The following is a 17,435-nucleotide window of genomic DNA, read 5'->3' on the forward strand; positions in this document are numbered from 1 at the left end:
CTGAGTTTCAAACTTGACTTTACAACTTTACCATTTTTTTTCTCAATTTCCTCTCAACCGTCGAGTAATGCGCATCGTCGTATGCGCGTTCAGTTAAACCAATTCATTTGTGATTTCCAGCGAGAGCTGGACGTAGGAAAAGGCAAGTGAGGGAAAGGGGCATATTTATGTTTCGGAAGGCGCAGTGGCAAAACGTTCATACCGTTCTCCAATCCCTGGTGATCACTCTGGACCCCTGGAAGAAGGTCGTCCGTGATCTTCGAGAATAATTACACATAAGTGCGTGCGCCGCTGGAGCAAACTCATCGTCGGTTGTGTGCATGTGCATGTGTGTGTACGTGTGTGACTTAAGTTCTCATTGCCGATTTCATTGATCATTTTCTTCTCCCTTCCCCTTCCCCTTCCCCTGCTCCTCCTGGTTCATTCGATCTACAGAAAAATCAAACAAGTGGAGTCCATCTGCAGCAGCTGCCGTTGCTGATTGAGATAAAAGTTTCGTGATCAAGCAATTTCCGGAGTGTGTGTGTGTGTGTGGAATCAGGTGTGCATGGCAGTGTGTTTGTGAGCGTGCGTGTGTGTGTCTGGCAGTAAAGGGTTACCTTCGAGAAAGCCGTTCCGCTGCCGTGTGTTCCATTCAGCAAAGGAAGGTGAGTTCACAGTAGCACGATATGTCATCATTTGAATATAAGTACTCTTGACGATCGACGCACTCACCGCACCACCCAGTGGGCGACACCACCTCACGTCATCTACGTGCTGGAGAAGGAGGAGGTGGAGGTGGAGAAGGTGGAGCCGCCAGGTATCTTAACGTGCGCGTGGTGGTATTCCATGAGCCTACACGCGCACAGACGCACACACGTGCGCGCGTTTCGAGGTTTAAGTGGAATTGCGAGAGGTGAGGCTGCTGCCCGCGATATCGCGCTTACGCATCGCCTCGAGATCGCCTATACTACCTATGTGTTTCCGTTACTCCTGCTTGTTGGAGGCCTTGAAGGGGTGTGCGGAGTTGTAGAAGCAACTACCGGCTACCAGTATCGGCGCCAAGGCGTTAAGCCATTCAACGGTGCCACTGATAGAAACTTCTAGCTTCGATAAGACAAAGTGCTCACCGTTCTTAAGCAACAACAACGACAAGCGTCTTATCAACCCCCCACCCGGGACAGCCTTCGATCATCGAATGCACGAAAACTGCTGCCGGATTCAACTGGTTGATACTTAGCCCTAGCTAGCTACAAAAAAGCTGATATTTCCACGCTCCTAATCTCCAGAGGAGCCACGAAACCGGCTTTTACACCATTCCAATTTGCATCTTTAACGAGTCCTCTTCTTCAACAAGTTGTCGTCGTTGTCGCTGTCGTGGTCGTCATGGTCGCCTGCTAAGTCATTGAAAACACCCAGAACCACCAGAACATGACACTGGCAACAAAAACAATGCAGTGTCGGGGTGTTGGCTGGACTGGATGTGCAATAATTACACACACACACACTTCCGGGAACAACAAGGGGTGAAAATTTGAACATTTGTTTGTGAAAACGCCAGACGAAGGCCGAGCAGAGGCTGCTGCTTTCTTGGAGCAAACACCACGATACACAGAACGCCTCAAGCCTTTCAAGAACATCAGGAACGGCTGCAAGAAGTTTGCGATCGCGCGTCGTCTTGTGCGTTCTGCGGTCGCGTTCTTGGCCCTTTTTGCGGTTTGTGTCTTTGCGGTTCTTCTTCCATTCCTTCCTTCCTTCCACCACACAGACAACGAACGTCGATCGCGCCCGTGGGACGACACTCTGCCTGCGATCTGCCCTCGTCTGCCTATCTATATGCACCACACATGTTGCAACTGCAATTGGCTCCCCTTCTCGAGCCGCCATGTTGCTTGGCGTATTTTATGCTCTAGAGAAGAAGGAAGGAAGGTTCTTCTCTCGATCTTTTCCCATTCTCACTTCTGCTGCTTCTTCCGTCGTGACTTGGTTCGCTTTTGCCAAGACGAAACCAAGACAAGGTGTAGGTCGCAGGCCCAACGAACCACGATCGATCCGGATCCGGACACAAGGCGTTCGGAGCCACAACTCTTCATCATCTGCCCTGGGAGATCTTACAACCCCGCACACACAGACAGACACACGATGTCAAAAGCATCAAAGGCCCTTTTTGCCTTTATGCTTTTCCTCTGGCTCACGGTTTATGCTGCACAGCAGCGCGCTGGTGTTGGTGTTGTTGCTGCCTGCAGCTTCATTTCGATGCTTCGATGGCTCGATCTTCGGGCGTTCGCAAAGTCCCCGGGCCCCGGGGTTGTCGCTTTGCCAAGAGGGATGTTAGGGCTGCCGTTTGGCTGTTTGGAGGACGATGAAATGGAAGGAAGGGAAAAAAAGGAAAAACTTTCCACTCAGCATCGACGGAACGACGTACCTTTTTTTGGTTGTTGCTGTGCCTTCTGCTGCTGCTCGGTGGTCCTGCGGTCCTTTTCGTTTCGTCCTTCTTTCCTTCCATTCGCTGGAGGCGGAACGGGGCAACAGAAACGGCAGGTACGGCAGATGATGACAGTTGGATGGTTATGATGATAACCTGCCGATGGGACATCCTCTGCAACGGAATGGATGATGATCAGCAGCACACCCAAACACACCTTGTGCGGACGGTGACCTCATTTCTGTGATTATGCGCTTGCTGACCACGGCGTCGGCGTCCACTCGATATCAACATTCAATGGCGCAACGATGAGTCACAAAACGGATGAGCCATCATCATCGAGAGCACAGCAGCGGAACTCAAACTTTCAGGTGAGGAAATTCGAGAGTCGCCTCTGGACGTTCTCACCAACATAAACTTCCTCGATTTATGACCTGGCAATGTCCTCAAAAACGGAAGGCGTGGTGCGTGGTACCTGTATATCTGCAGAAGAAAAGGGACATTTACGTTTGATCCTCGTTTCGCTATGCGACCTTTGCCAGCACAGAACAGCAAACGCATTCGAAACCACCCAACGGATACCATTACCAGATGCGTTGATCTTGGCGTTGGCACGAAGAAGATCCCGTCACCAGCAACACCAACAGCAACTCTTTCTCATCTACGAGACGCTCACGAGAAGAAGCGTCTTGCGATGCGAAACACATCATCAACATTCCTCTGCCAGAGGCCAAAACCCACATAAATCGCGGCGTTCTCAAGCAATGAACAGCAGCACTCGTCCTCTCGTCATGCACAACAACAGCCGCAACCACAATCACGACGCACGATGATGATGATGACGATTGCCGTTTGTTTGATGTTTGACTTCTCCTATCAGCCCCCGGGAATGAAGCCACTTGAGACGCTGGGTAGCCCGCAAAATGTCGAGATCATCCGGCGTGTGAATGGTCGCTGGAAGCTCGCTCCTCAACTGCCGGCGAGTAGAACGCGCGTTCAAGCGCGCATCGATCAAGGGAATGTGATTCTGCTGCATTCAACCTCCACCTACCATGGAACCATTTTTCAATTGGAAAGTACTTGAAGAATGTGAATGCGTTCGGTGTTCGGCGTCAAAGCCGCGTCCCGAATGATGTCGTTTAACACCGTGAGGCGTGCACCCTGCCTACCATGGCACACTGTGTCGATCACACACACACACACAAGTTGCTAACGGGATCGTGAGCGGTATGGCATCGGTTGCGAAAGGAAAAGGATTCATCAAATGTCGTCTTAGTGCGCCTCAGGTTGTCTCGAGACGCGCGAAGACGGTCGGTTAGACCATCACCATCATTCCGGTTCAGGGTGGCGCTTTCAAATGTTCGCCATCGTCGTTGTCGTCGCCATAGGCAGCAGCAGCTGCTGCTGTTCCTGCCGCATGGCCTTCCTCGATCCATATGAAGAATCAATATTTGTCACACCACGAGCGAGTGAACGCGAGAGAGCGCGATTTGTGTTGACGCTGCCGATGACTTCACGCCACTGTCGTCGTCGTCGTCGGCGGCGGCCACCACCGTTCTGCTATACTTCAAGGTGAACCAGGTATCAGCGTAGAGAGCCAGCCAGCCAGCAAGATCATCATCCCAGGCGCTCAACATCCGCTCGGTCGCTCGATGGCTAACACAAAAACGCGACATAGAACTGTGGCGCCTTCATTGCCACAAGACCGGGAGCGCTAACGGAGCCGGAGCCCAGCAAGCCTTAGAAAAGAAGTGATCCGATCCGACAAAGTCCAGCATCCACGCCGGCACCCAGCAAACCGACTCTGGACCCGCGGTGATCGCACTATAAATCAAACTTTCTCTCCGTCCAACGACGGTTCCGTGCTTGCTGACAAGATGGACATCAGATCAGAAGCCGACGTTCGACGTGTTTCCTGTCCCGCATCTTGGCCAGGTTTTATCGTGCATTTACCTCAACCGTCAACGAAGCGAGAGAGAGGCCAGTTGAGATTGAGATTGTGATCGTATGCTGGTGGTGGGCGCGCTGTGTATGGAAGAAGTACAGAGCAGTTGCGATTCAGTTGGTCACATCCCCCTTGGGAGCCCACAGTTATAATTGAAGTCGTCTGTTCCGCTAATCGGCAAAAGGGAGGAGACATTGGTGGGCTTGAGATGGTGGCCACACCATCTGTTGCGGGGTTTTTGTGTTTGTTGTTTTCGGGAAAACCTACGAGACCATTCTGGCAGCTGTTTCTCAAGCAACACGACATTTCGTTTTCCAAGAAGCACTTCTTCCTCACTTGAAAGATGCGTCGTGTCATCGTAACCGGACATTTGGGCGGAGGAGCCAAACCTTGCTTTTAATTCAATTTAGTTTCTTGCTAAACGATCCATTATTAGAAGTCTGACTTTTGACACTGACTTTTGACGTATCGAACGTTCGTTCGTTTTGGCAAATATCGGAGCTGGATGTGGATTGCAACACAAATTGGCAAACTCCCCCCCATTCCCTTTTCTCTGTCGCAAACTGGTCGCGATGAGTGCCAAATGATTTCACTTATCATGTCCGACGATGACACACACACACACAAACACGTACGTATCAACGCGATCGTCTTTTGTGGCGTTCTTTGTTCTTCAGAAGCACTTTGCGATCGTCGTCCCGTACCGCGGTGCTTTGGATTGATTCTGCCACTTGATATGGACGCCGTGTCCAGAGTATCATCATCACCATCATTAGGAGTGCTACGTTGTACGCGTCACTTGGTAACCGCCATGGTTGGCCATGGTTTCTGCGGCGGCCGAGCAGCAGCAAAACCATTATTCGTGGCAGAAACCATCCAGCGACCCTCGCGCGCGTTGTCTACGCGCGCTGATAAGACGAACCGCACCGGACGGGCACCGGACGGTACGGTGGCGATGAGAAAGTTAATCAAAATGGCCGCGATAAACATGTCAACCGCAAGTCAACACGCAGGCACACGACCACGACGTGGTGTCTGTGTGACAAAGAACCTCCATCCACCCCGGGTGACTGAGATTGAAACGATACACCACCTTCCGCGAGGTGAACTCATTTTTCACCTCGAACGTAATTTATCAAAGGACGTGCATCGACGCAGCAAACCATGCAGCGAGAGTGATTGCATCGACCATCAACACACACACACGCACACGGCTAACAGGGTGACCTATAGATTGGGAATACAAATCTATATTTGAACGAACTAATTGATTTAAATGCGAACTCAAAATGTCCCCCGGGCCGAGGATCCATCATCAGTCAGTAGTCGCATTTGTCGCCGTGTGGAAGGAGGTTAAGGGCTTACTTCTAATGACCACTGCCACCCCGGGTGTATTATTACCACGGGGAAGACTGTGATGATAAACGCCTTTCATTACCCCCGGGGGTATCTAATTGTGTGGCATTGTGGCTTCTCGAATGCATGTTTGCTGCACTTGCACCGCCTGATAAAGCACAAACAGAGCCAGCTAGAGGCGCATGCATCGAGGACGGGCCGTCCGGGAGGATAGGGATTAAATGGAACTGTATAAACACCTGCCAGTAAGTCGTCTAAGGCACGGAAAGAAAGCATTACATTCCTATAGATAAGACCGAAGCCTCGACAAGCGGCTGACAGTGGATTTTACCTTCTACTGCTGCTGCTGCTGCTACTACTATTGCTCCTTAAGCGCTAAGCTCGGGACGTGACAAGGAAGCAGAGTTTTAATGGCGCCACAGAAACGTGCGATCTTGCAGTGGTGGCCAGTGGCTGTAGAGAGATGCAACAAAGGGCCTGGAGAGACCTCCACACCACGTGGCATCCGATTGCTCAATCGAATGGCGCTCCCCCCCATGAGAAAAAAAGGTCCGCGGTATATTGATCTCAATTGACAAAAGTCATCCTAATGCTAACCCTTCTTCGTATACTCTGCAAAGAGCAAAGTTAGGAGGAGAGAAAGAGAGAGATAGAGAGAGAGACAGAGAGAGAGAGAGAGAGCGAGACAGAGAGCGAGAGATGCTTTGTTTGTGGTACGTTACCCAACAGCATAAGTCACAGGCGGGAGGCGGAGTGTCACAGATTGATTTCTGCCGAGAGGAGTCTCTTTCAGTCCCAGAGACAGCGCCCGTGTGGCCGCTGTGCGTGGGGGCGGCTGGCAACACTGGGAACCGGTTTTGGGGTTGGGGATACCACCTTCTACCCTCCTCCCCCTTAAAAGCCTTACTTGGTGGCGGCAACACTGTTCCCTCGGTTGAGTTCGCGCCGAACGCCGAAGATAAAAGCACCTCCGGCGCGCATGCTGCCTGAGTCTGGTGGTGGGGAAAAGGTGGCGGGTCATGAATATCGTGAAACCATCATCTCCACCGTGAAAGAGAGCGACACCAACACCCCTAATAGTGGCCGCGAAGACGACGATGGGTGGCGGGGAGCATGACACAAAGCGATAGAAAAGACAACCCACAACAACCATCAGAGCCGGAGACGACGGAGAGCGCTTCGAACGATTCTCGGATGCGTGGGTTGTAGTCTGTGCTCACAGCTACAACAACAACAACAACAACGGGGAGGCCGGGGTCTGGTCTGAAGTCACGCCGCAATCTGTGCGCGAAACGGAGTTGGAGTCTCCAGTCCAGAAGACAGACGAAGCAGAAGGAGTGGCGCTGTCCCTCCGGTGGTGTGAAATTGGTGGAGAAGAGTCCGCTGGAACGTAGAAGAGACGCAAGGGATATGGTCGCATATGCATATTGGTATTCCAGACATTTCCGAGCCAGCCAGCCAGCTAGCCAGCCCGTTGGAACAGCGAGTCGAAGTTCGAACTTTACGGGAAGACCAGCTGGCAACACTGCTGGCATCGAGTAGCCCATGATTTGCTGCTTGCGTTGCTGCGCCCTTTCTTTTAGTTCAATGTGTCTGTATGTGTCCTCTGGGAGTGGGGAAGGAAGCAACATATGCGTGGAACGAACCATAAATTGACTTCTTCACGGCAAAAGACATTACGGACGCCAGCAACTGCTGCTGCTGCTGCTGCTGCTGCAACCGCAACCGCAACGGACATGACAATGCAATGAGAAGTTAGCTACTGCCAGAGGCGCAGTGCCCGAGTAACGACTTCGGTCGAACCCGACCGATCGTTCGCTATCCCGTAGGAACATGATGAGAACAACAAAGCATGACCAGCCCTGCCCAGTGGAGAAGTCCGCGAACAAAGACAGCCCTCCCTCCCCTGGTTATATGACCTGAATTCAGATGCTCCAAGAGTGCATGCGTTACCTCCCTTATGTTGATCGTGTCTGGATCGTGGCTGGAGAACGGGGATGACTGGCTGGTGTGTCTTCATTGATGTTCCTGCCATTCTTCCCGGAGGCTCTTGCAAGATGTTCTTCAAAACTTGATTCCCCAATTTTGGATGTCGTAGCTTTTTTAGTCTCTCTCTCTCTGTCCAGACTCTTCCAGAAGTTCGGTTCGGTTTCATCCATATTCATGCGTGATGGTGACATTTCGTTGTCGATTCAAACACAAGCCAAAGTCCCATCCACGTGCCTGGTTTGACTCTTTCACCGGGTTTCGCTTGAATGGTTCTCTTGTGGTTCGAATTTGAATGTAGCTTGATATGCATTACTCATAGCTCCGTTCCTCAATCGTGCATTCATCAATCGCGCACCACAAAGTATAACTTGATTCTGATCTCTTACTATGCTGTGCGCTGGCGATTCGAGACAGCGGATGTCGCGAAGCTTCATTTAAATACCCAAAATGTTAATCCGAAAGGAAATTCGATACGCCGAGTGATACGCAGCATTGGAAAACTGTTGTTCGGTAGGGGAATAGCCGATGATGCAAACGATGGTAGTACCAACGTCGAGCAGCAAACTGCTAATACGTTTTAACCTTTGGCGAACTTTGGTGCAACTTAACGATGTAGCGAGGAATGAATTTTGTACCCCTTGTTGAAAGTCATAAATCGTCACCAGCAGAGTGGCGAAAATCGACGATTGTTGACGTCGTTGATCCCGAACCCTGGACTGTGTGACTCGGCGGCGGCAGCTGCTGCCCCCAAGTATGGTCTGCACACACTCCACAGAGAGAGAAAGAGAAAGAGAGTGCACTGCAACTAACAACTGCATAACGGCAGACAATACATCATCTCCAATTTCCATCCGTCCGCTCCGGACACGGGGACTGGCACGACGCCACAAGTCTTTGCCGCGATTCTCGTAAAGTATCTGGCAGCGCATAAATATGTCAAAGATCACATAAAACCCAGCGATGTGGTGATCGTTTCGCTCCGCGTCTCGCACGTTTCATCTCATGGTCTCTACCCCATTCCCTATATAATGTGTCTGGAGCACATCAACTGCTTGTGTTTCTTTCCAGCTTTCTTACAATAACACTCAACGGAGAGTAGAAATGAGAGAGAGAGAGCAAAAGATCACCAGATTGATTGGTGGTGGAGGGGAAAGCAAATGAAAATGCAAATAGTGCATCCAAAAACGGGGACCAGCCGGATGGTGGTGTGAAGGCGAAGCAGCAGCAGCTCAAACCACAACCACCAGATCATGCGGAGAGAAAGGTGAAACGCCAACCCGATGGCGAATGGTGGAGGAATGCGCATGCGTCAAGAGTGCAGCATCAGCACCGCTGACTTGCATCTCAAATACCGGAATGTGTTTTTGTTTTTCTACGCGTGTCAGGGGGCAATACTGTGTGGATCCACTTCACTCGCAGTGTATATCATCGGGCGGAACAGAACCACGAACGATGACGTGCGAATACATTGGCCTTCGGTGTTACTCTCGACGTACCGGGACCGGAAGTAAAGCAAATACCGAGCAGTACCGCCAGTACCAGTAATCCTTTCGTACCTCCTGTACTCCTTCCGCGGCGACTTTGAAGGCTGGACATTCACACGATCGCCTCCTTGCCTTGGCCACAGTGGCCGCGCCAATTTCCGGCATTTAACGGCACAGTCAGAGCGCACAGGATTAGCGCTCCGTGGTCCCCGTTACCCGGTACCACAGAGAGGTTAATTAGCATAACGCTTGGATTGGCCCAGAACAAAGCTGAACGTACGAAGGAATCGAATTAAGCCCCCTCCGAGGATCACATTACGATGCAGCGAGCAGCGGTTCGATTGATCCTCGATCTCCTTTTTCCCTGATAGTCTGACGCGCTCGGCCAAGCCTTTTCTTATACCAAATGGCGTCAATTTACTTGCAAGATGCTAATGACTCACGGGGCAGTTACAGCTGGTGTCCGTGCAGGTTCTGTATTTACTTGCTTGCCTCAGTGTGTCGTGGTGTGAGGTCGCTTCTTGCTGCTGCTGCTGCTGCTGCTGCGGCTGCTTACTTTGCATACGCGATGTACACTCCTTCGATTGGCTATCTGCCGCTCGTACTCGCTGTTGAATCTAACGTACGGCTGCCGTTGTGTACTTTCCTTCTTTACATTCCAACCAAAGTCTGGTGCTTAGGCCGAGGATCGGGTTTTTTTTTGGGTAAATAGCTGGTGATGCGGTTGCCAGATATGGTTACCGTACGTGTTATCACTTGGCTGACGCACGCAGGTTCGCATCTACTGCATCTGGGCGTGGAGTCCTCTCCATCGGCGGCACAAACATCCCTTCGATTAGCTCATTATGGGGTTGCGCTGCCCCATAATCATCTTGTATTGAAGACGAGCTACTAGTGGAGAATTAACTATAGAATGAATCGCCGTTACTACAGCCGCAGGGTCTGACTTCAAGGCGCGTCACAAACGAGTAACCGAGCGCGGTCTGTTTGTATGAATTTGATTTACATAAAAATGCGACACTTGATTGCAAGCCGCTCTCGCTCTCGCTCTACCCTTGGCAAGAACTTGGTCGTGTGTCTGGCATCGTCTTGTACCTTTAGCGTCGCAGACAAATCGCTGGCGTGTGCCATCGCTCCCGCCGGAACGCAACTCAACACACTTGAGATCTTCAATTTTGAGGGTCACGACGACGATCTCGGATCTCGACAAGACAAGCGGTTGGCGACTAGGAATGCTAATCCCCTTCTAGATGTATGGTCTTACCGCACACGCTAAGCCCACTCGTGATGGAATTCGCGACTTGGCGAGTTGTCTTGGCCCACACACGAACCTCCACGAGATCATCCCGGTGATCTCGACCCGAGAAGGTTGTAGCTGAGAATCCACGATCCGTTTGCCCGTGTCTGTGTGTGCATGGCATGGCGCGCGATCGCGCGAAACAAACCGCAAACATGCTCTCTACTTAATGGCATGTTCTACTACACCGCTACTGGTGATTCCGCTGTAGAAACATCGGACGATCCGGGTCGGAATTTCCAAAGAAGTTTGTTTCCCCCCTCCGTGCACTGCTCTCTCTCTGTCTCGCGTGATGGGAACATCGCGCCGATGAACAATCCCGAATCCGGAGCAAGTCGTAATGGAGATGGGAAAGGTGCGAACATTTCGCGTCTGGGATTATCTCCCCCGGCGAGGGGGGAACATAACACATTTTAGCAAATGACCCTCGTGTGCTCGGTGTAAGGTTGGGATTTTCCAAATTGTCAAACCCCGGATCATCGGATCATCGTTGAGCGCCATAATGAAGCGACAATAAGCAAGCAAATGGATGTATGGCACGCAATTGATCTGCTGTTGCAAGGAAAGCAGCTAATGAAGGAGCATTTGCTCTTGACAGCAGTCAGCATTTTGTTAACAAATCGATCATTTTAGGGAACGACTAGTCCAACACGCAACACGGCGCAGGTCTTTGTCTCTAACACTCTTTCACTCTCCTCTGAGTCACTCGCCTAGTGGCCTCTCCTCCGAGCGATGTGCCGTATTTCACCATATTGAATTCGTTGATCAACGGACCCACGGACCCGGACGAGAAACCACAGGTGATCATCGGTCCGATCGACTTCTCCATTTACATTTGTTCTCGATCATAAATAAACGATTAGCAGCGGCAGCAGCTGGGAGGAACGGAATGATAAGCAAAAGCGGCGCACGTTGCCGTGGTGGATCTTCCGGTTATGGAATGCGCTTTTTCTCTGGATCTCTCCAGCCCCCGGGACCGGGCAATCACCAATTTCAAGTGGGCTGTGGCCCGGTCGGTCGGTCGCGCCATAAAGCACGAACAAGAGCAGCAAAAGCACGCGATCGGAGGCTGCGCTCTCGAACCTCGAACTCGATCGTTTCCAGGCATCGAATCGGCCGACGAATGGCGCGACGGTGGAGTTGCTATGGCACGCCAGCAAGTTCCAATGCAATTTATGACCCGCCCGTGGGGTGGGGGGCCCATGATGTCGCCATCGAGAGGAAAGGGTGGATGGCCGTCGTCGCCATTCGAAGCGCGTCGCACGCGTCGAATTCTAATTAAACCGTCAGTCCGACGTCCGACGCCGTTACGTCGCCAACGGCGGTTGACGATAGTACAGCGAGCGAGCGAGCGAGTACGAGTACACTGTGCAGCTCTGAGGTGTAGCTGGTCTTAATCGTCGCCTCGCAGGCACCTCGACCGCTGATACGTGATCGGAGTTTCGTCGATTACTGCAGCTCACTGCAGTTCCAGTCCGTTGTTTTTTGTCACCTGGATCAATCGCGACATGTCGTCATCTGGTCATCGAATGAGATTACTCATTACTGCAATCCTCGCGTCGACCTGCTCTCTATCTCTCTCTTTGTGCTGCTTAACTCCTGAGTCAGAGTCAGCCACTAAGGCATTCCTCCACGAGTAACGATCACGTAGCGCGGATCGCGGATCGCGGCCCTTTTTCTGTGTACCGTTGATTTATGCTATCCATTATGTCTCCGTCGCTCAGGGCGCGACTCTAGGGCTCTAGCTCGTCCGCGATATCATTCTTTCTAGCAAAGCGTCGATCGTTGCCACCGTCTGTGTGTATGTCGCTTCATGAATATTCGATTCTCCAACATTCTACTGGCTGCTGCTGCTGCTGCTGCTGTTGCTGCTGCTGCCAAGCACTAAATCTAGTCTTCTAGCCGAAACACTAAACAAACAAACGATCCGTTGGCATACAACAACACAGAATGCATTCGCTTCTGCTACTGCTGCTGCTGCTGCAGCTGCGTTTCGTCCTATGTTTTGCATTTCGCTGCATTCGTCTACAAACAACAGCGCAAATGTGACCACAATGCACACACACACACACGCGCGCGCGCCCTCGGTTCTCCGGCTAGTGCACTGTTCCCGACTGACGCGATCGAGGCCAGTCAGACCATAAGGAATTTATAGGCCAACAATTCTGGCCAACACAGAGCCAGAGTAGGAATGGTGGAGAAGATCACGTACCAGCACGTTTTGCACGAAACTGATAGATGACCTGACATGGACTCCTTGCGCTTGGCATCGGTGGAGGGCTTCGTCTGCGGTTTCGTAAACATTATCCTGTTCCAAGTTCGAAAGTTTCCATTTCACGTGGCAGCTAGAACAAAGATGAGCGTCGATGATCGCAAAGAGACCACACACACACACACAGGGCAGAAAGACTTTTCCCCCGGTAAACACTGTGACTAGTGGTAGCTGCTGGCATCCAAAATGGGTTAATAGAGTTTTAATAGTCAGCGTGGCGCATCATTTTGCGTGGTTTCCGTTGCGAGGGTGACCTGTTTTACGATTAATCAAATCCGTTCCGGATTTACGATTCCTCGCCAAAAACCAAGAGTTACGTTTGGCCTCTGTTTACCCGATTCCGTTGGTGCTTCCGGATCAGAGCATCAGAATGACACAAGACACGCCAAGGCAAAGACACCGACGTATGCCAGGCGTGCTTGGATGGAATTTCATTTTTCCTGGGATAATTGATTCCCTTGCGGGCACCAAAGATGGCGGGAAACATGAAAGGAACGAAACAAAACCCCCTTATTGGGTGCGCTGCCCAAACTTCTACGGACCTGTCTTTCATCCTGCAAAGGGTCATTGACTTCATGGCGGCGCATCAGTTTGTGTCCTCCCCTTTTTTTCTTGTTTTCCAAAAATATGTCTCGAAGCGAAGCGAAGAACCGGAGATCCGATCTGTCCGTTCCGTGTGCTAGTGAGCTGCACTTCCGGTACCTCCCGAAACAATCTTCCAAGAAAACGCCAAGAACGCCGCGACTGCTGATGCTTCCTGATGATGATGATGATGGTGATGGTCGCTGATGCTCGGTGATGATCATTATCAGCGTAGCATTATGATCAGCACCGCGGTTTTCTCAGGGAGGGAAAAGGAGGTAAACATGTTAACATATTAATGCTTTGGCACCAGCAGTTGGGCATACAACTTCTGCTGCTCCTCCCTCCCTCTCGGGGTTATGCGTACGCGTCAACATCATCAAGATGCCGAGAGCAACAGCAGCAGCCACCGGTCCACGCGAAGGGTCGAAGATCGTGAGAAGAAAAGTGCGGGTGCCGGGACCACAAAGGGAAAAAAGGAAAACACGCCACTGCAATTAAACAGCATGATCAGAGACCGCAGCCCCTTCGGCCAGAGAACCCCCGGATCTGGAAGCGCAAGATGAAGGCAACAGAGGGAACGAACGTTCGAACGATCATGATCGTGGTGTGCGTACCGTAGATGCACATGCGTGTGTTTGTGTCTCTGGGTCGGTAAGGTGAGTGTAGACAACGCTGGAGCAGCGGAACAGAATTAACCCCTTTTTCGAAACCCCACATCACGCCCCGGGTTGGATGAAGTAGAATGTGTGTATGTGTACGATGTGGTTCTTGGAGTCGGAAATGATGGCCTCGAAACACGGTGCTCGGTTAGCGGAATATGCGCTGCTCCCTCCGACATCTGCGGGGTTTCCCGAAAATAACCTCTCATAAAGGATGGACCGCACAGATAACGAACAAGATGGATGCAGCGGTGTATTGCTACAGGTGCACCAAATGAGCAGCAGCTGCGGCGGCACACGACGGTGAGAGCACGGAGACTGCTGCTGCTGCTGCTGCTGCTACTGCTGCTGTGAAGTCGATATATGCTGACGATTGAGACGAGATGGTTTACAATATAAATCATTATGTTTATGATTCCGGTTAGTTTCCAGTCCCTAGGCGAGTTGCTAGGCGTGAACTTTCTGATCTCGGACGGTAGCGATGAAGCATGGTGCAGAGCAGATGCACCCAGCAGATGAGACACCCTCGATTTCGACTTTCGATTATCTATAAACACCCCACGTGAGAGTGCTACTGATCGCGATTTGCATCATTTGAAATGACACTTTGTCGGCTGTCATCTCCAGTGTCTCGTCGACCAGTAATGATCGGTATCATATGTCCGTACAGATCACGTAATTAACGCTTCGCACAACCGTTCATTGAGCGGATCTAACACTTTGCACCTCCTCTGCAGGGGCCATGTATGATCACTATCGATCACAGGGTGTCCGGGGATCAGTAAATCAGCATTTGTTGATCAACGACTGCGATGCCTGTTGTAGCGTCCAACGCCACGGCGTGTGCTCTCTGGACCTACAGACGCGAGAGAAGCGTGACATTAACTTTTTTACTACCAGACACTATTGTGACACACACACGCGCTTTGGCATTGGGTACGGCTTTTGTATCATAAAATGGGGATTTAAGGGTCGTTTTTATAGCATTAGATATTAGCGCGAGAGAGCTCGTAAATTGGAGGAGGTATCCCCAAACCGACGACGACGTGATCTGTTTTGTGAGTCTCTCAAAGTCGCAGCTAGTATGACCCCGTCCATTAAAATGCAATTACTCGGCTCAATTAGCGTCCGATAGCGGCGAAGCCACGACGCCATACCGCCCTGAGCGGCGCACGAACGCAGCGTTTCTCTTTGAAGTTTGTTTGCTCCGTTTGCAATGCGCCAACGATGCAACAGCTCCTCGACTTCCAATGCACCACCACCGCACCGCGTTGTGGTCCATTTGAGTGTAAATTTGTAATTTAATATTCAGATATAAGCCCGCGGTTCTCGTCCCTATTCGTCTGTGTGTGTGCGTTTGTGTACTAATACGCGATCGCCATTTTACGATCAACAGAACGCTAGAACGCGCGCAGCAAGGCCTTATATGGAAACTCGATCTCTCGAGCCATTTTTGTTCGTCAACCATACCGGGGGTGTCCTCCTGTACCGTGGTAGGAAGGGAAGCGATGCACTCTGCGTTGCTGGTGCACCAGCTTCCGTGAGGTGTGGTGCATCCCTTGCGAGAAGCACTTAGCAGCCGATCGATCGGCGAGTCAACAGGATTAATTTATTCCCTAACATTTGCCAAAGTCTCTGCTAACACTGCTGCACTCCAGCGACTCCCAGGGTTTTCAGTATTCCCATGGGCCAAGTAAAGGGACTGGAAAGTTTAGAAATTATTTATCGAACATACCAAACGATGAGTGTGTGTGTGTGTTTGATGTTGGTGGATAGGATAGAGGCGAGACCGGCTCGCGGAGTGTGGCCAACGGTCGAAGTGTAAACAAAGTTTAACAACTTTCGCTCGTTCGCGCACACCGGAACCGACAAAGATCTTTGGTGTACCACCCAGTTCACCGGGCGGCCAGCGGCTCTACACACACACACGCGCCTCTTTCCGTGTAATCCTATCCATCGATCCCGCTAAGCGAAGTCCTATAGGGTGCGGCGGGTGCCGGTCCGGTGTTTGTTCCCATTTCCCGAGATGTAAATTATCTATTTTCATTTCCATTCCCCCGTCAGTGGTTTAGACAAGAGAGAAGGAGAGGAGATAGCAAAGGGAAGGCATGGGAGAATGCTAGAGTGTGATCGCGGTTTTGGATTGTCTTCGTTCCAACAATTGACTCGACGATCGAAGAAAGGCTTTCAAAATGATGCTCCAAGGAACGTTGTTTGGTAGAAGTTGGTCCTAAAGCAGTCTAATAGTTGATCTCTACACTCCATAGTTACCTTATAGCCGGCCAGAAACCCTATTGAACACTGGCCTTACGGTTGTTCATTCCTCTGACCTCCGCTGGACTCCCCCGTGGAACGAACGGTCCACATTGTCGAATATGCGTCACCAAGCAAGCGACACACAAATCACGTCGATCGTCGTCGATCACGCGAAAGGCAACACGCCGAGCACCAGCACCATTACCTATTGCCATACGCAGCACAATGAAATTGCCACCCCTGTTACTGTTGCTGTTCCTGTTGCTGCTGATGATGATGGTGGTGGTGGTGGTGATGTGTGCGGGGTAACGCCAAACCCCAAACCCAAAAGCACCCTCTAATGAACCTTCAGAACGCACCACCATTTCATGCCACACGCAGGTGATCATACAGTGGACCACAGCGGGGAACGGGAATGATGTCAACCAACCAGTCAACGAGCCAGTCTGACAGCCACCAGCATTATAGCTGGCGCAACATTGCGCCACATGCATGGGCATGAGTCGAATTTCGCGTAAACGCCCCTCACGCTGGTGCCTTGATCGTCGTCGTCGTCGTCGTTGTTATCTGGTGCTGGAGAGGCTTTCGAAAGCGGAGCTCGGAGCTCGAGGTTCACGGAAAAGTACACCGAACGAACCATGAGCAGACCAGACTGCAAACAGAACTACCTCACCCCGGTACACACGCACACCTTTGCGCGGTCAGAAGAGATAGCATTGTTCCGGATGCGGACAGCGGACCATCGCGCTTATCTAATCGCGACAGCGCGACGAGCAGCGACGACTTATCTGAAGAATGTTTTTTTTCTTTCGTACAAAACTCGACTCATAACGGGGCACAAAAGGGAATCCATTGCTGACTTTGGGTTTACTAGTCGCGATGTGTAGTAGCAGCAGCAGCAGCAGCAGCAACGGCAGCAGCTGCTGGACGAATCAACCTTGGAAACTTTAATATTAGAAGTGCTCGAACTCAGGCGTGTTTACGGCGTAAAGTGCATAAAGTACGTTCAGTGCGTAGTGTACGCCCGGGGAAGCTAGTATCTTCTTTCCTGTTCCGTCTCCCAACAACAATGAGCTACCAAAACATAAACCTAACGCCGAGTGCGGTAGTGAGCGTGTAGGGAATGCTGATTAGCTCACGGACGACATGCCCCTGCTGCCGATCGACGATGGAGTTGATTGAGTTTGA

At 51.2% G+C, this 17,435-nt stretch overlaps 1 protein-coding gene across 5 annotated transcripts in view; it reads left to right on the plus strand.

Moving 5' to 3' along the window:
- Positions 1 to 256: 256 nt before the first annotated feature.
- Positions 257 to 17,435, plus strand: part of LOC125957197 (uncharacterized) — a 23,562-nt gene continuing 6,383 nt past the window's right edge. For 3 of the 5 annotated variants that reach the window (XM_049689726.1, XM_049689725.1, XM_049689727.1), the window contains exon 1: positions 436 to 647. The gene's annotated coding sequence lies outside the window, so the exon portion shown is untranslated. Of the gene's footprint in view, positions 280 to 435; positions 648 to 17,102; positions 17,248 to 17,435 lie in introns of those variants that run through there. The other 2 variants (XM_049689723.1, XM_049689724.1) reach the window with 2 other exon arrangements.

The sequence above is a fragment of the Anopheles darlingi genome, chromosome 3 (assembly GCF_943734745.1).
Source record: "Anopheles darlingi chromosome 3, idAnoDarlMG_H_01, whole genome shotgun sequence".
Taxonomy (NCBI): domain Eukaryota; kingdom Metazoa; phylum Arthropoda; class Insecta; order Diptera; family Culicidae; genus Anopheles; species Anopheles darlingi.